Raw genomic sequence first — 25,760 nt, 5'->3', positions numbered from 1 at the left:
CTTGGCTCTCTCACTCTCTTCCTGACCCTTCCAGTGGAGTCTGAGAGGCAGGCAGCACCCGCAGCGGCCCTTTCTCCATCTCCCAGCTCCTGGGGCTGAAGCCCCCTCCTCTCCTCCCTTTGTGCCCCAGCCCCAGAGGAGGTGTTGGCTCCCTGAATTTCCTAATCTCTGTGTCACCTCACCTTCTCCTTAGTAGTGTCCCAGCACCTGTATACGCGATTTGCTGTGTTAAATCTCCTTCGTGTGGAGGACCTTGCATGGTTTCTGTGTCCCTGACATGTCTCTAATCCATGCAGTGGAATTCTGTTCATCATAACAAGAGCACAGCCTTGGAATCAGACAAGGCAAGATTCACACACCGTGACTCCACCCCTTCTTGCTATGTGACCTCTATGTGTGCATCTGTAAAATGGGGATGATAATAGAGCCAACCTCATGGGGTTATTCGGAGGAATTAATGAGACACAATTCTTTTGCAGTAATAAAAGTAAAAGCTTCACATAGTGTGGTAATGGACAGCGACACGGCGTGAGGGTATGTTTCCAGAAGTGTTCGTTGCCTTCTCAGGTTGGCCCAGGGAGTGCTGGGGAGGCCACTGGAAAGGGTGTGTGAGGTGGTGGGCTTGGGTCTGGGTATCTATGGGCAGCTGGGGGCTGTGTGGGGTCTGGAGGGCCGTGTGGATGGGGACAGGCTGGAGCCGTCTCATGTTTTCTCCCAGTTTAGCTCAGAGCTTCAGCTAAGCACCAAGGGCCGGGCCCTCCCCGGACCTGTAAGTGTTATGGCCTTTTCTTCAAGTCTCCAGGGCTCAGATAAGGGAGGACAGGTCAGTGCCTCAGTCTGAGGCATCCTTGTTCACGTGGCTTTTAAAATATCCTTATTCATTTTACCTAATTTGCCAATGACCTCACACCAGCCTATAATGTTATTTTCCACTGCGAATGACACTCATGGGGTTTGGGGAGCTGGAATATTTCATCTGCTGCTGGATGGCCAAACTTCCCAGCATTTCTCACTCAGACCCTCCAGTGGGGAGGGTGGCGCTGGCCCTGCCCCGGGGGTTATCTGAGAGTCACAGGGCCTCGGAGGGGATGGATGGGCCCCAATGGAGTGCTGGGTCAGCATGCCCACTGTGAATGGATTTCCCCGGGCTTTTTATCTCTAGGATGTTGGGAGGGTGTGACCAGGATGAGCAGGCAGAGACTCTGCCAACCTTGGAGGGATGTGAGTCAGCAGAGCTGAGACAACTTACATCCTAAGCAGATCGTCTGGCCTGTGCAGTCTCGCCCACCTGCCTGAGCTCTGTTGGGCCCTGCCTTTTCCCAGGATGCTCCTGGAGAGCTGGAGCTGGAGCCCTGCGTTCAGAAAAGCAGAGGCCCAGAGTGCAAGCTCCTCCCTCTACCACCTGCCCTCCCCACCGGGAAGTCCCCAGCCTCGAGAGCATCCTCTCCTTCAGACAGGTCAGCCCCCAAGGTGCACCTTTTTGCCCCCAGCCTTTGCCACAGCACCTTGCCGGTGATGCCCTCTCCTCTCCGAGAGTGCAGATCCTATTTGTTCTTTAAGGCCCTAGGAACTCTCCCTGCTGTTCAGAGGCCCGCTTACCTCCCTCCTTCCTGCCTTCTCCGTATTGTGTAACAAACGCTTCATTAGGTTTTGCCTGACATGATTCTCCAGGTCTTTGCAAATGTCAGGCTGGAGTCTCTGTTGGCTTCTGTAAAGTTCAGGATTGCATGACCAGCCCTACAGGGGTGCAGATTTCACTTTGGGACCTTGGGTACAATTCTGGGTACTCTTACCAGGAAGGAAGAGTTTTCAGGTAATTGCTGTTTGGGGCCATCAGCGAGGATTTCCCCACCTGTGGTTAGGGGAGGAGCTCCAAAGGTTTCTTAATCTGACTTTGTGCCTGGGAAAATATTAGAAAATTTAATTCTTAGACCTCACTCCCACTCTGTTTTAGCCAATCTGGAGGCAGGGCCTGGGGATATGCGCTTTGAAGCCAGATTCCCAGATAATTCTGATGTCCAGCAGAGTTTGGGAACCCTGGCATAGAAAAACACACAAAGAACAATCACCCTTACAACTATGCAACATCCTGTAATTTTGGGGACAGTCTGATTTCAAATATTCTGTCCCATTGCTCCCACAAGCCACTGAAATGGCCCCAAGCCCCAGGTTTTATTACCCAAAATGAGTGTCTCAGGCCACCTCTCAGACATGAATAAGACAGTAGGCGTTTTCCAGACCCAGTCCTGAGCTGGGAAATGGGTGCCTGCCCATAAAAGCAACTGCATCATGAGGTACTTGATTTTCACTTCTCTCGGAATCTAAGATTTAGCAAAGAGTAGTTCAAGAACCTCCTCTGAACGATTCAATCAGTGCTAGAATGATCCCAGCAAGAGGAGCCCACACTTGTGCTGTGTTGGTGACCCCATGGGCGGCCCAATGGGTTAGATAGAGCTTCTCCGTTCCTGGGGTGGATGCCCTCCTTCCTGTCCCTCTCAGCCCTGGTCTTACTTCAGCCCTCTCGAGCAGTGATTTTCAACCCTGGCTGTGTGTTAGGACCACATATTGATACCCAGGGCCCTCGTGCTGAGATTCTGATCTGGCTGGTTGGGGTGGGGCCCTGGCCTTGGTTCTGATGTGCCCCTGGACCTGAGAAGCACTTGGAACATGCCGTGTTCTCATATGCATGCACGCAATACAGTGGGAGCTAAATTAGAGCAAAATTTGAGAAAATGTCAACGCTTAGGCACAGTTTAGAACGTTCCTTACTGAACTCTAGCTTTCCTCACCTCAAAGTTCCTTATTCAGTTTTCCAGATAATTTGAAACTATCTTTCTCATTGCAGCACTTAATACTTCAAAATGACACCAATAGTGGACGTGCCCCCAGACACCCACTTGCTGAATGAGCGACCTTCTGCTCTTGACAGAGTTGCTTGGTTTACTGCTTCTTCTTCTTCTTTTTTTTTAAATAAGCAAATTTATTTTATTTTTTAATTTAATTTTATTATTTTTATTATTTTTGGCTGCGTTGGGTCTTTGTTGCTATGCACAGGCTTTCTCTAGTTGCAGCGAGCAGGGGCTACTCTTTGTTGCAGTGTGCGTGGGCTTCTCATTGCAGTGGCTTCTCTTGTTGCAGAGAATGGGCTCTACATGTGTGGGCTTCAGTAGTTGTGGCGTGCGGGCTCAGTAGTTGTGGCTCACAGGCTCTAGAGTGCAGGCTCAGTACTTGTGGCACACAGGCTTAGTTGCTCCGCGGCATGTGGGAACTTCCCGGACCAGGGCTCGAAACCGTGTCCCCTGCCTTGGCAGGCGGATTCTTAACCACTGTGCCACCAGAGAAGCCCTACCGCTTCCTCTTAACTCTCCTTTTCACTGTCTGAACCCTCTCTGGCCTTTCTGCTCTTATGATGGGAAGCTGAACTTTCTGCTCTCTCCCCAGAGCATCACAAAGGAGAGAGAGCAAGAAGGAAGTCTGTACCATCACTGTGTTTCTCTTCACCATCCCCTTGCATCTGCCATATCTTCTGGGTTGGCTGGTGTCGTTGTCCTCCACAGTGTGCAGGGGCCACGGGCATGGAATCAAGATTATCTGTGAATCCCCCCAACTCCTGCCCAGTTTGGTTTCCAAAAGAGGAAGATGTTCTTTACGCTGAACCCTGGAAGACTTTCCATTTTAAACCCAAGTGTGTTGGGCTTCCCTGATGGTGCAGTGGTTAAGAATCTGGCTGCCAATGCAGGGGACACGGGTTTGATCCCTGGTCTGGGAAGATCCCACACGCCACGCAGCAACTAAACCCGTGTGCCACAACTATTGAGCCTGTGCTCTAGAGCCCGTGAGCCACAACTACTGAGCCCGCGTGCCACAATTACTGAGCCTGCGCGCCTAGAGCTCATGTTCCACAACAAGAGAAACCACCTCAATGAGAGGCCTGCGCGCCGCAATGAAGAGTAGTCCCCGCTCACCACAACTAGAGAAAGCCCGTGCACAACAATGAAGACCCAACACAGCCAAAGATAAATAAAATAAATTAGAAAAAGCTTTAAAAAAAACTAAATAAGTGTGGCTTCCTTACGGTCTCTAAGGGGAAGATGCACATCTTGTCTGTTCTTCCATTTGCTCCTTCTCTCAACACAAGCCTTGTGCTAAGGCCCAGTCGGCCCCAGGAAGCACTCACTGTATTAAATTCTGTTGAATTCCTTGCTCTTCCTGCACTGGGTTTACTCTGAGAGCAAGTGTGAGGAATAGTAGTGTCAGATTGTACGTTCTCACTTAGCAGGCTGTCGCTGTCCTTGTTTTTGACATCCCCTGGTTTCACGGCCCCTGTTATGTGGTGTTTAGCCCAGGAAATGAGCTTATTGGAGGAGAGTTTGACCAGCCAGGGATGGGATTTGTTAATATGAAGGTGTGTGATTCCTGCACACACTCAGATTTCCAAATAAGCCTCTTCTCTCTTTGGAATTGAATTGCTCTTACCCTTTGCAACTGGTTTATAGGAATCATTATTTCTACTATTAGAAACAGATCCCTATTAAAGTCAGTTAATAAACTGTGGTAGTCTCTTGGTGGACCTGGAGCCCGGAAATACCAGAGCCTGATCACAGCAATGTCATGGGGGAAACCCTGCTTTTCTTCCTTGGCAGGGAGGGCTGGTTCCCAGCACTTACACATACAGTGGATTCAAGGCACTGCAAAGGGTTCTGTTGCCAAAATTTAGGGAAAAGCAAGAAAAATCAATGCAGACTCTGTTTTAATCTCAATGCAGGAAAACCTGCGTCATGTAAAAAGATTAAACAGGGCTTCCCTGGTGGCGCAGTAGTTGAGAGTCCGCCTGCCGATGCAGGGGACACGGGTTTGTGGCCCGGTCCGGGAGGATCCCACGTGCCGCGGAGCAGCTGGGCCCGTGAGCCATGGCCGCTGAGCCTGCGCGTCCGGAGCCAGTGCTCCGCAACAGGAGAGGCCACAGCAGTGAGAGGCCCGCGTACCGCAAAAAAAAAAAAAAAAAAAAAAAAAAAGATTAAACATATGAGAACAAAATGCATCCCAGATTTGACACAATGCTTTTCTCAAACCTACCACAGGCACAGCTTGGTTATTTTGGCCCACACTGTCCAACAGAATGGCCACTGGCCACACGTGGCTCTTGAGCACTTGAAATGTGACTGGTCCAAATCGAGATGTTCTGCAAGTATAAAATACATACTCAAGTTTGGAAACTTGGTACAAAGAAAATACATAAAATAGCCAATTAATTTTTTCATTGATTGAAATAATATCTGAGATATATTGGGTTAAGTAAAACACAAAAATTAATTTCACTTGTTTCTTTTTTCCTTTTTAAAATGTGGCCATTAGACAATTCATAGTTACCTATTTGGTTCTTGTTTGTGGCTTATACTATATTTCTGTTGGGTGGTGTGGAGGGTGAGCTCTCCCCTGTTGGACAGGGGGTTGATGACTTCTTCTCGAGATGAGGATGGCCCTGTGGTTGAGATGCTCCCTGGACATCTTGGCCTGTCCTTTGCTCCAGTCTGCTCTTCCTGGAAAGCCAATCACCAGAAGGTTACTGAGATGGCCCATGGGGAGGCATCTCCCCCATGAACTTTCTTTTGGAAGCCCCAGCTCAGTTTGTGCTCTTTCTTTGTTCAGACCAGGAGTGTTATCTTGCAGGACCCAGCGTAGAGACCATGTCACAGAGTTTAGAAAATATCCAGTAAACATTTATTAAGTGCCTACTAAGTTCCGAGCACTGTCCTGGGCACTAGGATGCAGCAGTGGACATGGCAGATAACCTCCTGCCCTCCTGGAGCTTACCATCCATTGGTGGAAACAGATAATAAACAAGTACAAAAATAAATGAATAAGATGCCTTTAGGGAGTAATATTTGCATGGATGTAAAATAAAGCAGGGACAGTGAGTCAAAAATGATGGAGGGAGATGTGGGGAGCTACTTTAAATTAGGTGGTCTGGGAAGGCTTCTCTGAGGAGGTGACATTTAAGTATAGATTTGATTGACATGAAAGAGCCCATCAGGTGGAGATGTGAAGGCTGAACACTCTCTTGAGAGGGATCAGCTCATGCAAAGACCCTGAGGTTTGGCCAGGTTGGTTGTGTTTGAGGACCAGGAGAAGACTGATCAGAAGGCATGCGACAGGAACTGAGGCTGGAGAAATATTAGGGGACAGATCATGTGCGACCTTGGGGCCACGGTAAGGAGTTCAGGGTTTAGTGTAAGAGCCCCTGGGAGCCCCTGGAGGGTGATGTGATCACTCTGGCTTCTCTGTGGAGGATGGACAGCAGACAAGCATGGAAGCAGGAAGAACAGTGGAGTCGGTGCTTCCAGGCAGACATGATGGTGAGTGAACCAGAATGGTGCAGTATAGTGGCAAGAGGTGGTTGGGTTCAAGATGTATTTTGGAGGTGGAGCCGCCTGGAGTAGCTGTTTGTTTTCACTGTTGTGGTGGTGGGGGGGCGTGAAGGAAAGAGAGGCATCATGCAGGGTGCCTAGATTTTTATCCTGAGCAACTGGATAAATGGATGGTGGGGTTCTTTACCAAGATGGTGAAGCCTGGGGGAGGAATGAATTTTGCAAGAGGTGGGAATTGAGTATCAAGAGTGCAATTTCAGGCATGTTGAGCTTAAGATTACTTTAGACATTCTATGTGGAGACACTGAGGAGGAGCTTGGATGTATGACTCTGGATAGAGCTCAGGGGAAATGTCTGGGTCTGTGATGTAAACACAGAAGCCATAGGCACCTACGTGGCATTTAAAGCCACAGCTCTGATGGGATCCCCAGGGAGCTGGGGTAGATGGGGAAGGAGAGGGTTCTGAGAACCCTCTAGCACTTAGAGGGGGAGCAGAGGGAGAGGGGCCAGCAAAGGGGATGGTAAACTTGACAGAAAGCACAGAACCCAAACCTGGGACATTTAAAACTCCTGAGCCTAGCTCTGGTTGGCTCCAGACATGAGCTCCTAGTTTCTGGCCCTTTGATGATTGTGTTTGAGGAATTCCCAGGCCCAGGGAGGCTTCAGTGTTGTGTAAGGAAGAGAGTTGGGCTCTGGGGCTGCCTCAGGCAGTCCTTCTGCTATCTCTGCATCCCAGGGAGCATCCAGGATGCTGCAAGAACACCTTTTGTTCAGGATGGGATTTCAGCCAGGTCTCCACGGATGAGAGCAATGTAGGAAGGCTTCACAGAAGAGGCAAACCCTGAATAAGCCTTGAAGGGCAGTGAGAATTAAGATGGGAGAGGGCCCTTTAGGTCTGAAACCAAAACCTGAGGCAGGAGTAACATAGGATGTGTGGAGAAGGGCTGAAGAGAAAGGGGGCTTATGAAGAAGTCTGTCTAATTTTGGTAAATGAGATAACCTATTAAGTGGCTATATCAGAACTCAATAACATTTTTTTTTCAAAAGTAGAGGTTTTATGTGGGTGTGTAAGAGAAATATGGCTGGATGGGCTGGTACCCATTTGGAAATAGTATTGCACTTTTGAGGGGTGGAATGTTGAGTTAAGGGTGGTGTTTGAGGCTGATGAATCTGGCGTGGGGCAATGTGAAAGGCAAGTGAGTTTCTGAAATACAAGTAACGCAGTCATCACGTCCAGGGGAGATCAGTAGGGCTGGACACAGGGCACTGAGCAGGTTGTGCCAGATGAACCAGAGGATCTGACAGCTTTGAGCTCCTGGACCAGCCCCTATGTGTCCCCTGTTAGAGGGGCAACCCGAGGAGTGGTGGCCTCAGGCATCAGGGTGGTCCCATGACTCAGATCCCCAGAAGTCAGAAGCCCTGCACGGGCAGGTGTATGCAGAGGAAGGGCTTAGGTGTGATTCCCAAGCCCTCCTTGCTCTTGAGAATGGGCTGCGTCTGAGGAAGCAAAGTGGCCACCAAGCACGTGGCACACCCGTGGCACACCCGTGGCTTGAAGCACCTGTCCCAACTGTATGCTTATCAAAACTGGTGTAATTACTTATTAAGTGTCTATATCCCCAGCCTGGCCACACTTTTGTGCAATGTGGTATGTTCAGATCGCAGCACTGGGCCTGGCAAACAGCAGGTGCCCAGTTAATGTCTGTGGACCAAGTGGAAGCCAGTGCTGTCCTCTTTGTCTGGGCTGTCGGGGCTGGGAGGAGAGCCCTGAATGGAGGAGTGAGCCCTACTGTCCATTTCCAGGCAGCCCCTCTGGGAAGGGAGGGAGAGAGGGTGATAACGCTTCTCCCACTTGGCCCTTTACCCGTAGCAGTTGTGGGACGCCCGCTGTGAGCAGAGTCCTCACGCTGGTCCCAGCTTCTTCCTCCTGTCTCCTTCCTGAGCTGCCAACTGGTCTCTTCTGGCCACGTAGTTTGGGATTTATTTTTACACAGTTTTCTTTTTTAAAAAAAGTTAGATGCTACCCTGACTTAGGGGTAGACACTTTCCTTGAGTTTTGACATTTCAGACCTTGTTGTTGAGACTAATTCTGCTGAAAGTGGGGTGCAGACACAGGAGACGCTGTTAAACACACCAAGCTGAGCACTTGGAGTTAGAAAGGTAATTCCTGCATTCTCTCCCCTGCTCCACACTGTCAGCAGCGCTCAGGTTACCTTTCAGGGTGATCAAACCCACTGCTAAGAAATGGGCCTTCCTGGCTCTGGTCCTTGAACTCAAGTTCACACTACTCATTCAGAACAACTGCCTTGGAAGTGAATGGACTGAGCTACAAGTTCCTAGGCATCCTGCAGCCCCAGTGATTCTGGTGCTTTCACCGAATTCATTTTTTTCTGTTCTATCTTCCAGGCCCCGCCAGGTTTTGTGTGCGTGGGTAGCAGAGGAGGGAAGGCATACTTGCTTCTTGGGGTGTTTGTGTTGTCACGAGGCCCTGGGGTCTCTACCTTCTCTCTCAGTGCAAAAGCCCAGAGGGGCCTGCTGGGTGAGAGATCCCAGCTAGCTTATTCCTTGATTTCTCCTTTCAATGACTTTGTGGGAGGCGTGTGGGAAAAAAATTCCAGAAGGCTCTATTTTACCATCAGGCTTTCAAAGTCATTCCAAAGGATACCAGCTAAGATAGCATACTTAACTTTTCTGTTTTGTTTTTTGAATTTTTTTTTTAATACCGCAAAGTTCACACCGAAGCCCCTTAACAGCTGGTCTTGCAGCTGCAGGTGTTATCCTTGGTTCCCAGCCCCATGCTGGCCCTCAAGCCTGGATGGGTTTGAGGGCACGATGACGAGAGGCATGTCTGGTAGCAGTTAATTGGCTTGGACCATCAGGACTGGAGACTGAGCTTTGCCAGATGTGCCCCAGTTTAAGTGACATGACTTTGTTCTGTCCTGGAGATGCTCCCCGCTTCTGTGCCTCCTCCCCGAATTTGGTCCTGAGGGTTCCGTGATACTCAGCACCCTGGCTGCTTAGGAAAGCCATGTGTCGTGTTCTGTTGCAAATGTGCTAAGTCTTGAAGATGGCAGGACCTTGCATTCTAGTTTGGAGCAGCAACATTTAGAGGAGTTGAAACACAGGGGGGCAAAGTTAAAAATTTGACTATATTAAAAAAACAACAACCCTCAGTTGAGTATTTCATATTTTATGCCTTAAAAACAAAGTTCAGTGTGTACCCGGCAAGGATTTATTTGAAGCTGTGTGTTGGGGAAACCCCTTCTTCTAAGTTCCTAGTGTCTGGTGGGTGAAGAGACAGCAGAGGGGAAATCGGAGGTGAGAAGCTAATACCTGAAGTGCAGGAAGTATGGGAGTGCGGCTCGGGGTGGACAGGGTTCTGGGTGGAGATGGAGACATTTCCCCCAGAAGGTGCCATCCAAAGCAGGACGAGAGGACACCATCTTACCATCCAGGGACAAGATGAGCTCATGCGCTGTGGGCAGATTCTGTCTAAGTGTGATTAGGGCCTCCCTTAGTTTGATCTGGATTTTGCAGGGAGAGGACCGGACCCTCTGTCCACAGAAGCTTCAAGAGGCAGCCCTCTGGCTCTCCTCCCCCCTGCACCTGTTCACCAAAGGCCTCTGGTTTCCACTGGGTTGCTTAAACTGCCCACCCATCTGCAGCTCTTTATGGTTACAGAGTGTCCTCACGACTTTCAGAGACAACAGTCAGCTGGTGGAAAGCGAGGGAACAGAGTTCCAAGGGAGCGAAGCGGCAGGACCTGCTTCCATAAATTTTGAGCATCCCTCTGTTCGTTGAAGTGTCTGTTTGCAGAACATCCTCTTCGATTATTGCATTTGTCCTCCATTTAAAGTGTGAAGAGCCCTCTTGACCCCATACAAGCCAGTCATAAAAGAATGTTTTAACAAAAACTCTCTGAAGTAGAATTCTATTTACAGAAATGCGATTTGAACACAGTCTCCATCTATACAGGGGAGGGGAGCGGTGCTCACGGGGTCATGCTTGCATTTGGAATGCAGCAGCTTCCCCCCAAAAGCACCCGGCATTTCAGATTTTAGCTACAGTAAGTAAATATTAGTCTTGTCTTGCTGCCGGGAGACTGAGGAACAGAGAGAGGAGATGGGGGCTTCCTTCCCAGCCTCCTCCCCTGACCCAGCAGACCACTCAGTGTTAAGAGGCTGTTTAACAACAAAAGGAATCGCGTTACTGTTGCAAGGTTGATGGGATGCTCATGAATATCCAACGACACTTATGCATATTCACAAAGCAAGAGTGTGATTGGCAGGCCACACCTGAAAGGGTTCCCGGAGTGCCCTCAGAAGTCTCAGCCATGAGCCTGGGTGTCTGCCCCCATCTGGGTGGGCTCTGCAGGGACGGGGACCCTTCAGGTAACATCTACCTGGAGGGTAAGCTGCAGTACTTGTCTTCCTATTCTTGCACAGCGGGTGCCTTTATCCACGTTGCTCCAAGTCCTGCTTTGGGAAAATAAACATTTCTCCCACGACTCCCAAGCAATGTGGAAGCATAATTGGTAATAGAAGCTAATACTCTGGGACTTCCCTAGTAACGCAGTGGTTAAGAATCTGCTTGCCAATGCAGGGGACACGGGTTCGATCCCTGGTCTGGGAAGAACCCACATTCTGTGAAGCAGCTAAGCCCACGAGCCACAACTACTGAAGCCCGCATGCCTAGAGCCCATGCTCCGCAAGAAGAGAAGCCAAAGCGGTGAGAAGCCCATGCACCACAACGAAGAGTTGCTCCTGCTCATCACAGCTGGAGAAAGCCCGTGTGCAGCAACGAAGACCCAATGCAGCCAAAAATAAATAAATAAAATAAAGGCCCTACTGATCTCATTAGGAGATACATTTCAATAAAAAAAAAAAAAAAAGAAGCTGATACTCCTGGTGTGGCCAACCCAGCAGCACCCAGGAGCCAGTTTCTCTCTGGGTCAGAAGAGGGAGGAGGTGAGAAGGCTGGTGCTCTCCAGATGGGTGCCTGGGGTTTCCTTACCAGGTACGTCATCCATTCTGGGAGCCAAGGCAAGGCGCATGCCTTCCCGAGACCCCCGCTGTGGACTGAAGATTATGCTGTTTGCTTTCTCTCCAAGCAGCTCTGAGGCCTGAGAATGACGGCAGGGCCTAGGAGTTACTCAGTGGTCCAGGTTTTGTCCCCTGCTCCCTCGCTGGAGGAGACTGGTGGGTGTGGATGTTGTGGAGGCCTCTGCAAACAGGAAACGCCTGTTTCCCTCCCAACTCTCGGTTTCACCTGCAGCTCCTGCGTCCCTCCCTCACCCACGTCTGAAACCTTGGCACTTTCTAAGTGGGATGTGAATCTCCTCTCTGTCTGGAAGCGGGCTGGCTAGGTGGTTTCCACACATGCCACAGAATGTGTGGATTTCTGCTGCTTGGCGTTACTGGTCAGGGTTCTCCAGAGAAACAGAATCAACAGGATGTATGTACACATCCATCCATCCATCCATCCACTCATTTATTATGTATATTTTAAAGAGGGTAAGCAGATTTTTTTCAAGGGGGCTATTGCAATGGAGTTTTGTATTAGGTGAGAGAGATCAGCTCAGCTCCCTAGACATTTATTTTAAGGAGTTGACTGGCTCTTGTGATTGTGGAGGCTGGCACGTCTACATATGCAGGATGGGCTGGCAGACTGGACACCCAGGGAAGGGTTGATAGTGCAGTTTGAGTCCAAAGGCTGTCTGCTGGCAGAATTGCCTCTTTTCAGGGGAGCTCATTCTTTTTCTACTTAGGCCTTCATTTGATTGGATGAGGCCCTCCTATGTCATGAAGGGTAATCTGCTTTACTCAGAGTGCACTGATTTAAATGATAATCTCATCTAGGAAATACCTTCACAAAACATCTAGAATAGTGTTTGACCAAATATCTGGGTACTGTGGTCTAGCCAAGTTGACACATAAAATTAACCATCACACTTAGCTTCCCTGACGCTTGATGTCATAGGCTTGCTGTGAGCCTGCTGTGTGACTATGTGCTCCTCATAATGGAGCTGGCCGGGATTTTCTAGAGCCATCCCCTTGGCATGGATCTTTCAAGTAGTGCTTCATCCTGGAAGAAAAACATTCCAGGGTCTGAGTCCCAGTTTTTTTTTTGTTTTTTTTTTTACGGTATGTGGGCCTCTCACCGCTGTGGCCTCTCCCATTGCAGAGCACAGGCTCCGGACGCGCAGGCTCAGCGGCCATGGCTCACGGGCCCAGCCACTCCGCGGCATGTGGGATCTTCCCGGCCCGGGGCACGAACCCGTGTCCCCTGCATTGGCAGGCGGACTCTCAACAACTGCGCCACCAGGGAAGCCCCAAGTCCCAGTTTTAACCTGAGTTTGTGGCAGAAGTGATGCTTCCTCGCCTTGATTTCTTGTTGTATGACAGCTTCTCAGAGGCTGGGATCCTGGCTGACTCATCCTTGCCCCTTCGGTACCCAGCATCAGACCTTGTACAAAGTTGGACCTTGGTAAATATGCTGAGCTGACTCTTGAGGTCTGGCTCTGTGGGCAGTTCTCTTAGTGGTCCTGGGGCATTCAGACGCCTATACCTTTGGTCTGTGAGCCGTGCCTGCTGCTGCCCAGGGCCCCCGTCCCTGTCCTGCGTGGCCACCCTTGGCAGACCATCGGTCAGCTCTGTGGTCCCATTGCTTGGTCTGCCTGGCTCTGCTTTGATTTGATTGGATTCCTCAGCAGCAGGGGGTGCTTCTTATCCCCTCCACCTAGCCTCCGCCCTGGGACCAGGCCCTTGAAAATGGACCTCAGGAAAGGTTTACTATTGCTACTGCTCATTTGAGAACCAGTCAGTCTGGGCTGCATTAATAGGAAAAAAGTTGGCAAGAGGGGACCAAAAGAGTGAATTAGCCACAGAGATTTCTAAGGGGTAAAAGAAAAAATAATCAGGACAAAATATACTTTGATAGGGAAGCCTGCCCTTTGTTTACTGACACACATCTCTGCTTCAAGCTATTTTGAAAATGACTATTTTATTGATAAAATGAATGTGATGAAATGAATGTGTGGAGATGATAAAAGAATGAATGGAAATTTACCTGTGAACGTGTCTGTAATTGAGTGCCTATCTGTGGGATGAAAAGTGGAAGAAAATTATCCACGGTGGGCCAACTCTCTGCTTTTGTAGGACTGTGTGTTCTATTCTTCCTGCTCAATAGAGGACGTTGTCTGCTCCACCAAATTAGCCAAACACAGATAATGTTGTCAAAGAATGGCTCCATTAGATTTCACAGACGCCTGACACCAAGACAAAAGCCTCTGCCCTCACAGCATTTCAACTTCAATTTTTTCCTACATGACTCAAAAAATAAATTTGTGGGGTAGAGATGATGTGTTTGACAGGTTTTTAGAACAGAAGATAAAAGAAAAGTTGGCAATATTGGCTGGGGGGATTCCAGCAAATTTCATTAGGCTGTGTAACATACATGGGGATGTAGGCAACTTGGTGACCTGGAGAGGGCCTTCCTACTGAGGGATGGATCGGGAGGCCTGGTCTCCACTCCCCATGGGGATGGTAACTTGGTTTGCACATTCTGTCCCATGGAGATGATAATGTCGAGATTCAGAGTAGGGACCTTGAGCTAGGAAGTCTGGTGGGAACTGAGGGCTGGGCACAGTTCACACCCACAGCCTGCACGTGGTTGAATGTTTCTGATAGAACTCAAAACAGTGCTCAGATAACAGTGCCGTGGAAGTCTCAAGTCTGTTGGGAGAACTGAGTGGAGAGTAGGTCACAGGGCATCCTGGAAGTGGGACAACTATTCAAACAAAGAGAGGATAGGGAAGCGCTGCTCCCACAGTACTGTGTGGGCTAATTTTAGCACCCATTTAAGGAAGATCTGAGAGAGCTAATGATCTCTTTATACTTTATTTTCTTTTTTATTGAAAAAATAATAATAGGGAATCCTAAAAAATAACTCTACCATCTTTCTGCCCTGATATAACAGTGAACATTTTGTCTGTGTTTTTCCATATGCATGTGTGGAAGGCTGGTTTTTCTGTTTGCTATTCTCGTCCGCTCCAGCTGGAGTGTGGCACACACCTCCTTTCTGGGGCATACACTGAGGTGGGAGACCTCATGGGGAGAATGGAGGCAGGCACTCTTTCTGCAAATAGCACGCAGCGCTGGGCCCAGGGCAGACTCCTTGGCAGAGTGGGGGCCTGGGTGTCTGCTGGATATTTGATGGGAAGACCAGGGTCTCCTTCATTCTCTCTCCGGGGGCCTGGCTCTGACGCATCCTCAAGCTTGATGGGCAATGGACTGGGAAATGGTGGCAGATGTAGGAGCAGGATGACGGAGTACTGAGTCTGAAGGCCGAGGGGCCCAAAAGTGGGGTTCTAGGAGGGGCGAGCAGAGGGAATTAAGAAACCAAGGAAGCAGAGGGGTTGGGACTCAGAGAGAGGTGGGATTAAGAGGAAGGCCCTCTGAGCGTCATAAGAGGATCCCAACAGGAGCGGTCCTAAGAGTCAAGGAGAGAGTTGGGAAGCCCCCATCCAGGAGGGCTGCACACAGATAACAGTGGGTGACTGGTGCCGGCATTAATGGCTCCCCTGGGCCCCTTTCTAGATATCACATAGATGTGCAGTTAATTACGGGTCAGACTGTTTTATTCCTGTTATGGATTGTTCCATCTTGCCCTTTCAGTGTCTAAGGGAAGGAGATACAGTTTTACTGTATATATGTGTGTGTGTGTGTGTGTGTGTGTGTGTGTGTGTTTGTGTTTGTGTGTGTTTTCAACCCTAGTATACCCACCAGTCTAAGGTCACTTATTTTTGTCAGGTGCGATCCATGTTTTCGATGGCCATATAATCCTCGGCTGAGCTGATTCACCATGATATACTAGGTACTACACTAGAACCATGGTCTAGTGTCCAGCAGGCCCCCAGGACAATGTGGCCAGGCAAGGCTTTAGAGACAAGGACTTTCCTTTAGAAGAAACAAAAAACAGGAGCTGCATTAGGCATTTTGAGCAGAAAGTGGTCAACTGTAGGGATTTAGGGCCTCATGCAGTTGTTGGAGGTGGGGTGGGGGGAAGCAAAGGTCAAAAAGTTCACACTCAGGAAATTTGAAAGTATAGAAATCTCACGGGATGCTGTAGATGATGGTCTCAACCACCTATAGCATTGGAGTAGGAGATTCTCAGAGGAAACCTGGAAGCTAGTGACGAAACCTCAGATCACCTGCTCCCAGCTGCTACCAGAAAAGCATGGCTTCTACCTCTCCTTAGCCCTTCTGGATCTCACATGGGTGGCTCTTGCTGGCAGAATATAACTGGAACCCTGTGGACAAGGGACTCTGGGATTCTCCTGTGATTCAGGAGAGAGTGTAGAAGGGGCCACAATGATACCATGTGGACAGTAGACAATTTGGTACAGGGTCTTTGTAGCCCACAAGCCTAGCACGGTGCCTGGCACGGAATAGGAGCTGAACACGTTTATTGAAATAACAAAGTGTGGGTGGGAGCACCATTCAGAGGGGCATTTCTATTCTGCCCAGAAAGACCACATTTCTGCCCCTAAGAGTGGGGTGAGTGGTGGGCTTCCAGAGGATTTACTTCCATTTAGGAGAGAGGGACTGGAACTGCAGAAAGTGCTCCTGGGCCTGGGAAGTAGAAATAACAGCTCTTGAGTTTAGAGCTTCTGAAGTCCATGGTGGAGAAACATGAGGCCTGCAGGGGAGCTGCATCTCTGGGGACTGAGTTGAGGCATGGAGCCTGGACTCAGCTGGGGTTTCTCTTCTCTGGCCTACTGGCCAGGCATGGCCAGCTCTTCCTCTCAGACTATAATCTTAGACACTTTGCCCAGAGTTGGAAGAGGCAAGTTTGTTCATGGACACAGGGGTTAATCGTGGGAGCTCCCAATGATGAGGGCTATATTCATCTAAACTCTCGATCGTAAATGATAGGCAAACCTACTTGAGCCAAAAAGAATGTTTATTGGCTCATGTACCTGAGAAATTCAGGGGTGTCTGCCTTCAGGCAAGGCTGGATTTAGCAGCAGAAATGATTCTCTTTGTCCCACCTTCTCCCTCTCTTGGCTCTGCTCTCTCTGATGTTCATTCAGGTGTGGGTCTCATCCTCTCCTGCTGTCGGTGGGCCTCCTTCACATGGTCAGGGAAAAGTGCTGTTAGCATCTCTAGGCTCACATGGTCCTAGCTTGGTGAGTCGGTGGAAGGTAAGCTTCCTCTCCGTGTATGGATATATAAACCTGAAAATGATTGGGCTTGCTGGGTCAGGTGTCCACCTGGACCAGTTACTGTGTTTATGGGGACATGGCGTTGTACCTGTTTTGGCTTGGCACACCTGCCCACGTCTGTGGCCAGAGCCTGGGGCTGGGGGAGGGAGACTGTCATGAATAGCCTCACAGTAACACATGGAGAGCAGGAGGGATGATTCCCCAAGGGATAAAAATTGTAGTGAAAGCAACATATTTCTAGAACTAAAGAGAACAGGAAGAAGCCTGGGCTGGGATGACGGTGACTCCAGGCAGAGAAGAAATGCCATGTGAGAGCCCTCAGTTTGGTCGGCATCATCTTGCATGTAACTGAGCGTCCAGCCGGACCCTTCCCCAGCTCTGGGAGAGCTGGCAAGTGTCCAGCAGGTGTGACTGTCCAGCAGCTGGACTTCTCCCTGGGGTGTAGCAAAGCTCCTTGCTCCCCTCAGTTATGTTGCATTTGCCATGTACTTATTTTTAAATGCCATATTTGGTCTTTCCCTGGATACCTTGTTTGAAAATAACTAGGCTTTTCAGCTGCATTGGGTTTTAAGGTGAAATGTACCCCATTCAGGAAGGATCCAAGTGCTCTCCCTCTCTTGTCTTTCTATCTTGATTCCTTGGGCTTCTACTTAGAAAATGCTGAATTATGCATCTATTTAGTCAATATTTACTGAGAACCTAGGGTGTGAAAGGCCCTGGGATCAACAAAACAAGCTCAGTCCTGGCTTAAAGTCCAAACTTAAAGTCAGCTAAATGAAATAATCAACAAAGCAAAAACAGCACCCAGTTGGTGAATCCATTACTCAGGGGTGATGGGATACATGCTCCAAGGGGGAAGCATGGGGTGATAAGACTGACCTGGCTCTGGGGCAGGAAGGTTCCTTGAGAAGGGGACATTAAGCTGAGAGCTGAAGCATGGCTGGATTTTGGATTTTGATGAGGCTAAAAGGGTAGGGAATGGGGAAGTGTGCTTGGATGCCAGGGCTCTGAGCAGGGAAAGTGGGGCTCCTGCTGGCGGGGCTGGGTGAATAGGCTGGAAGGGGAAATATTTGAGGGCCTGAAGGCCAGGCTGGGGGTGGGGTCTCCATTGCCACCCCCAGTTTGCCTGGGAATAGGACCTTGATTCCGTTCTACCAGAGCCCTCAGCTATGAGCACGAGAGGCCACTGTCCAGCTCCCTCACGCCCCCTTTAAGTGCTCCCCCCCTCACATCACCTGGCAGGGAGGAGGGCATTCCCCCAACTGTACTTGAACCTCTCAAGTCAAGACCAGGTTGGCAGTGGGTGGGGATGCTGGTGTAATTATGCTAATTGCAGGGCTGCTTCCCTGGCTGCATTTGAAGCAGAGCGGGAGGAAGCTGGGCTGCCGGGTAGGGAGAGATGGCGGTGCTTGGAAGAGGCTATTAGCAGTGGAGGTGGCACCAAGGGCTGGATTCATGGTGTAGTTTGGCGGTAAAGCCATGCAAACTCATGGGTAGAGCTAGATGGGATGTGGTGATGAGGAGAAAGAGAATAAGGATGGCTGCAAGGCTGCAGCCTTGGCGGATGGTGGTGCCATTAGCTGAGGTGCCTTTCGGGGAAATAAACACAGGCACACATATTCTGTCTTGGACATTTTGAGTTGGAGGAGATATCAGGGAAGCAGTTGGATATATGGGTCTGGGCTGGAGACACAAGTGCGGGAGCTCTCAGCCCAGAGATGGTGAGTGAAATCATGGATGTGGGAGCCTGTGTGTGGCTTGAGGGAGACCAGACCCGGGTCCCCAGGATCGGAGCGTTTGGAGGTCAGCGAGAGGAGAAGCAGCCAGCAAACAGATAAACCCGACGGGGTGCAGGCGACAACCTGCCTGTGATAAATTATGCCTGTGCTGCCCAGGCTGCAGATGTGTGCTCTGAGGACCCCCCAGGCACCAGGGGCCTGTCGCTTGGTGATGGATGAAGGCTGCTCCCACCCACCCGCCTCCCGCTGGCACATGCTTCCTGTCACCACCAGGCAGTCCGTTGGGAATAGAGAAAATAGCTGAGCAGGCTCGCCATGACAGCCTTCTAAAAGTGACTTTTAAAACTTCTTATAGTGGGACCTTCAAGATGGCGGAGGAGTAAGATGTGGAGATCACCTTCCTCCCCACAAATACATCAGAAATACATGTACATGGGGAACAACTGCTACAGAACACCTACTGAGCACTGGCAGAAGACCTCAGATCTCCCAAAAGGCAAGAAACTCCCCACGTACCTGGGTAGGGCGAAAGAAAAAAGAAAAAAACAGACAAAAGAATAGGGACAAGACCTGCACCTCTGGGAGGGAGCTGTGAAGGAGGAAAAGTTTCCATACACCAGGAAACCCCTTCACTGGCGGAGATGGGGGGTGGGTGGGTGGGACGGAAGCTTTGGAGCCACGGAAGAGAGCGCAGCAAGAGGGGTGCAGAGGGCAAAGCGGAGAGATTCCCGCACAGAGGCTTGCTGCCGACCAGCACTCACCAGCCTGAGAGGCTTGTCTGCTCACGGCCGGGGCAGGAGGGGGCTGGGAGCTGAGGCTTGGGCTTCGGAGGTCAGATCCCAGGGAAAGGACTGAGGTTGGCAGTGTGAACACAGCCTGAAGGGGGCTAGTGCACCACAGCTAGCTGGGAGGGAGTCCTGGAAAAAGTCTGGAACTGCCTAAGAGGCAAGAGACCATTGTTTCGGGGTGCATGAGGAGACAGGATTCAGAGCACCGCCTAAACTAGCTTCAGAGATAGGTGTGAGCCACAGCTATCAGCTCAGACCCCAGAGATGGGCATGAAATGCCAATGCTGCTGATGCAGCCACCAAGAAGCCTGTGTGAACGCACAGGTCACTATCCACACCTACCCCCCAACCCCTGGGAGCCTGTGCAGCCCACCACTGCCAGGGTCCCATGATCCAGGGACAACTACCTGGGAGAACACACAGCGTGCCCCAGGCTGTTGCAATGTCATGCTGGCCTCTGCCACCACAGGCTCGCCCTGCATTCTGATTATAACTATTCTATCCCTTCCTCCCCCTAGCCTGAATGAGCAAGAGCCCCTAATCAGCCGCTGCTTTAACCCCCTCCTGCCTGGGTGGGAACAGAGGCCTGAGGGTGACCTACACACATGGGTGGGGCCAAAACCAAAGCTGAACCCCAGGAGCCATGCGAACAAAGAAGAGAAAGGGAAATTTCTCTGTGCAGCCTCAGGAGCAGCGGATTAAATCCCCACAATCAACTTGATGTACCCTGTATCTGTGGAATACCTGACTACACAACAAATTGTCCCAAAATTGTGGTGGTGGATTTTGGGAACAACTGTAGACTTGGAGTTTGCTGTCTGTGACTGATTTGTTTCTGATTTTTATGTTTATCTTAGTTTAGTGTTTGGCGCTTGTTATAACTGGTGGATTTGTTTATTGGTTTCATTGCTCTCTTCTTTTTTTATCATTATATTATTTTTTTATATTAATAATTTTTTTCTTTTTAAAATTTATTATTCTTATTTTTTATTTTTTCTCTTTCATTTTTTCTCCCTTTTCTTCTGAGCCGTGTGGCTGACAGGGTCTTGGTGCTCCGGCCTGGAGACAGGCATGAGCCTCTGAGGTGGGAGAGTTCAGGACACTGGACCACCAGAGACCTCCTGGCCCCACGTAATATCAATTGGTGAGAGGTCTCCCAGAGATTTCTGTCTGAGGCAGAAGGAACAGATAAGTGACCTGGAAGATAAAATAGAGGAAATAATTACCACAGAGCAGAATAAAGAAAAAAGAATGAAAAGAATTGAGGACAGTCTCAGAGACCTCTGGGACAATATTAAATGCACCAACATTCAAATTATAGGGGTCCCAGAAGAAGAAGAGAAAAAGAAAGGGTCTGAGAAAATATTTGAAGAGATTATAGTTGAAAACTTCCCTAACATGGGAAAGGAAATAGTCAATCAAGGAAGCACAGAGAGTCCCATACAGGATAAAGCCAAGGAGAAACAGGCCAAGACACATACTTATCAAACTATCAAATACAAAGGAAAAATATTAAAAGCAGCAAGGGAAAAGCAACAAATAACATACAAGGGAATCCCCATAAGGTTAACAGCTGATCTTTCAGCAGAAACTCTGTAAGCCAGAGGGAGTGGCAGGACATTTTAAAGTGATGAAAGGGAAAAACCTACAACCAAGATTACCCTACCCAGCAAGGATCTCATTCACATTCGATGGAGAAATTAAAGCCTTTACAGACAAGTAAAAGTTAAGAGAATTCAGCACCACCAAACCAGCTTTACGACAAAGGCTAAAGGAACTTCTCTAGGCAGGAAACACAACAGAAGGAAAAGACTACCCCAAACAATTAAGAAAATGGTAATAGGAACATACATATTGATAATTACCTTAAATGTAAATGGATTAAACGCTCCAACCAAAAGACAAAGACTGGGTGAATGGATCCAAAACAAGACTCATATACATGCCGTCTACAAGAGACCCACTTCAGACCTAGGGACACATACAAACTGAAAGTGAGGGGATGGAAAAAGATATTCCATGCAAATGGAAATCAAAAGAAAGCTGGAGTAGCACTTCTCATATCAGATAAAATAGACTTTAAAATAAAGACTGTTACAAGAGACAAAGAAGGACACTACATAATGATGAAGGGATCAATCCAAGAAGATATAACAATTGTAGATATTTATGCACCCCACATAGGAGCACTTCAATACATAAGGCAAATGCTAACCGCCATAAAAGGGGAAAACGACAGTAACACAATAGTAGTAGGGGATTTTAACACCCACTTTCACCAATGGACAGAACATCCAAAATGAAAATTAATAAGGAAATACAAGCTTTAAATGACACATTAAACCAGATGGACTTAATTGATATTTATAGGCCATTCCATCCAAAAACAACAGAATACACTTTCTTCTCAAGTGCTCATGGAACATTCTCCAGGATAGACCATATCTTGGGTCACAAATCAAGTCTTGGTACATTGAAGAAAATTGAAATCGCATCAAGTATCTTTTCCGATCACAATGCTATGAGACTAGATATCAATTATGGGAAAAAAACTGTAAAAAATACAAACACATGCAGGCTAAACAATATGCCACTAAGTAACCAAGAGATCACTGAAGAAATCAAAGAGAAAGTCAAAAAAATACCTAGAAATAAATGACAATTAAAACACGACGGGACAATGAAAACCTATGGGATGCAGCAAAAGCAGTTCTAAGGGGGAAGTTTATAGCAATACAATCCTACCTTAAGAAACAGGAAAAATCTCAAATAAACAACCTAACCTACACCTAAAGCAATTAGAGAAAGAAGAACAAAAACACCCCAAAGTTAGCAGAAGGAAGGTAATCATAAAGATCAGATCAGAAATAAATGAAAAAGAAATGAAGGAAGAAATAGCAAAGATCAATGAAACTAAAAGCTGGTTCTTTGAGAAGATAAACAAAATTGATAAATCATTAGCCAGACTCATCAGGAAAAAAAGGGAGAAGACTCAGATCAACAGAATAGAAAATGAAAAAGGAGAAGTAACACCTGGCACTGCAGAAATACAAAGGATCATGAGAGATTACTACAAGCAACTCTATACCAATAAAATGGACAGCCTGGAAGAAATGGACAAGTTCTTAGAAAAGCACAACCTTCCAAGACTGAACCAGGAAGAAATAGAAAATATAAACAGACCAATCACAAGCAGTGAAATTGAAACCGTGATTAAAAATCTTCCAAGAAGCAAAGCCCAGAACCAGATGGCTTCACAGGGGAAATTTATGAAGCATTTAGAGAAGAGCTAATGGCTATTCTTCTCAACCTCTTCCAAAAAATAGGAGAGGAAGGAACACTCCCAAATTATTCTACGAGGCAATCATCACCCTGATACCAAAACCAGACAAAGATGTCACAAAAAAAAGAAAACTACAGGCCAATATCACTGATGAACATAGATGCAAAAATCCTCAGCAAAATACTAGCAAACAGAATCCAACAGCACATTAAAAGGATCATACACTATGATCAAATGGAGTTTACCCCAGGAATGCAGCGTTCTTCAATGTATGCAAATCAATCAATGTGATACACCATATTAACAAACTGAAGGATAAAAACCATATGATAATCTCAATAGATGCAGAAAAGGCTTTCGACAAAATTCAACACCCATTTATGATAAAAACTCTCCAGAAGTAGGCATAGAGGGAACTTACCTCAACACAATAAAGGCCATATATGACAAACCCACAGCCAACATCGTTCTCAGTGGGAAGAAACTGAAACCATTTCCTCTAAGATCAGGAACAAGACAAGGTTGCCCACTCTCACCGCTATTATTCAACATAGTTTTGGAAGTTTTAGCCACAGCATTCACAGAAGAAAAAGAAATAAAAGGAATCCAAATTGGAAAAGAAGAACTAAAGCTGTCATTGTTTGCAGATGACATGATACTATACATAGAGAATCCTAAAGATGCTACCAGAAAACTACTAGAGCTAATCAATGAATTTGGTAAAGTAGCAACATACAAAATGAATGCACAGAAATCTCTTGCATTCCTATACATTAATGATGAAATTTCTGAAAGAGAAATTAAAGAAACACTCCCATTTACCATTGCAATGAAAAGAATCAAATACCTAGGAATAAACCTACCTAAGGAGACAAAAGACCCGTATGCAGAAAACTATAAGACACTAATGAAAGAAATTAAAGATGATACAAACAGATGGAGAGATATACCATGTTCTTGGATGGGAAGAATCAACATTGTGAAAATGACTCTACTACTCAAAGCAATCTACAGATTCAATGCAATCCCTATCAAACTACCAATGGCATTTTTCACAGAATTAGAACAAAAAATTTTGTAATTTGTATGGAAACACAAAAGACGCAGAATAGCCAAAGCAATCTTGAGATAGAAAAACGGAGCAGGAGGAATCAGGCTCCCTGACTTCAGACTATACTACAAAGCTACAGTGATCAAGACAGTATGCTACTGGCACAAAAACAGAAATATAGATCAATGGAACAGGATAGAAAGCCCAGAGATAAACCCATGCACATATGGTCATCTTATCTTTGATAAACGAGGCAAGAATATACAATGGAGAAAAGACAGCCTCCTCAATAAGTGGTGCTGGGAAAACTGGACAGCTACATGTAAAAAAATGAAATTAGAACACTCCCTAACACCATACATAAAAATAAACTCAAAATGGATTAAAGACCTAAATGTAAGGCCGGACACTATCAAACTCTTAGAGGAAAACATAGGCAGAACACTCTATGACATAAATCACAGCAAGATCCTTTTTGATCCATCTCCTAGAGTAATGGAAATAAAAAGAAAAATAAACAAATGGGACTTAATGAAACTTAAAAGCTTTTGCACAGCAAAGGAATCCATAAACAAGATGAAAAGACAAACCTCAGAATGGGAGGAAATATTTGCAAATGAAGCAACTGGCAAAGGATTAATCTCCAAAATATACAACCAGCTCATGCAGCTCAATATGAAGAAAACCAACAACCCAATCCAAAAATGGGTAGAAGAACTAAACAGATATTTCTCCAAATAAGATATACGGATTGCCAACAAACACATGAAAGGATGCTCAACATCACTAATCATTAGAGAAATGTGAATCAAAACTACAATGAGGTATCACCTCACACCGGTCAGAATGGACATCATCAAAAAATCTATAAAGAAAAAATGCTGGAGAGGGTGTGGAGAAAAGGGAACCCCCTTGCACTGTTGGTGGGAATGTAAATTGATACAGCCACTATGGAGAACAGTATAGAGGTTCCTTAAAAAACTAAAAATCGAACTACCATACGACCCAGCAATCCCACTACTGGGCATATACCCTGAGAAAACCATAATTCAAAAAGAGTCATGCACCACAATGTTCACTGTAGCTCTCTTTACAATAGCCAGGAAGCAACCTAAGTGTCCATCGACAGATGAATGGATAAAGAAGATGTGGCACATATATACAATGGAATATTACTCAGCCATAAAAAGAAATGAAATTGAGTTATTTGTAGTGAGGTGGATGGACCTAGAGTCTGTCATACAGAGTGAAATAAATCAGAAAGAGAAAAACAAATACCGTATGCTAACACATGCACACACACACACACACACACACACACACACATATGGAACCTAAAAGGAAAAAAAAATGGTTCTGAGGAACCTAGGAGCTGGACAGGAATAAAGACACAGATGTAGACGAGGGACATGAGGACGTGGGGAGGGAGAAGGATAAGCTGGGACGAAGTGAGAGAGTGGCATGGACATATATACACTACCAAATGTAAAATAGATAGCTAGTGGGAAGCAGCCGCATAGCACAGGGAGATGAGCTCGGTGCTTTGTGACCACCTAGAGGGGGGGGATAGGGAGTGTGGGAGGGATACGCAAGAGGGAGGGGATATGGGGATATGTGTATTCATATAGCTGATTCACTTTGTTATACAGCAGAAATTAACACAACTTTATAAAGCAATTATACTCCAATAAAGATGTTTTAAAAAAAAGACTTCTTATAATTGATTAATAAAAAGGCCCATTGCTCCAAAGACTCTGTTTGTGGTGGAAGAAGAAAAGTCATTTTAGAAGGAATTTCTGGTGAGGTGAAGTGTTCCAGCAAATTGGCCAGGCAGCGTTTGCAGCCCCAGGCTTATATTTCAAAAGCCATTAAAAGCCCCTCCAGAAAGTGCTGCAAAGTAGTCGTTTTTAGAAGGGGAAATATTTTGGGGTAGGTGGGAGAAGGAGAAAATGCCAGCTGAGGGGCTCACAGTGGGCCGTGGGAGGAGGAAGTGGAGGCCCCCTCTTCACCTTGGCCTTGGGGCAGGGCTGGGCTCCCAGCTTCCTGCACTGCGGCCCATGCTCCTGCCCATCCACACCTCTACCTCCGCCCCCTGGCTCTCACTGCTCCCCCATTTGGAACCATCCGTTCTCAACACTCTCTTTTCCACAGTTAACCCATTTTGTAGCCTCCTTTCCTTAAATTTTCCTGGTCCGTAATATCCCTCACTGACCTCCTGTGGCCATCGACCTCTGCATGACTCATGCATTTCGGTGGCTAGGGACCCATAGGGACCCTCATGCTGCTCTTTCATGCATGTCTCTGGC

General features: G+C 47.4%; 1 protein-coding gene across 5 annotated transcripts in view; it reads left to right on the top strand.

Moving 5' to 3' along the window:
• Positions 1-25,760, top strand: part of FSTL4 (follistatin like 4) — a 723,812-nt gene that overhangs the window by 71,011 nt on the left and 627,041 nt on the right. The gene's annotated exons all lie outside the window — the stretch shown is intronic.

This window comes from Mesoplodon bidens (assembly GCF_964165515.1).
Source record: "Mesoplodon bidens genome assembly, chromosome: 4".
Lineage (NCBI taxonomy): Eukaryota > Metazoa > Chordata > Mammalia > Artiodactyla > Ziphiidae > Mesoplodon > Mesoplodon bidens.
The sequence above is the reverse complement of the archived record's forward strand: the minus strand, read 5'-3'. Positions and strand labels throughout refer to the sequence as shown.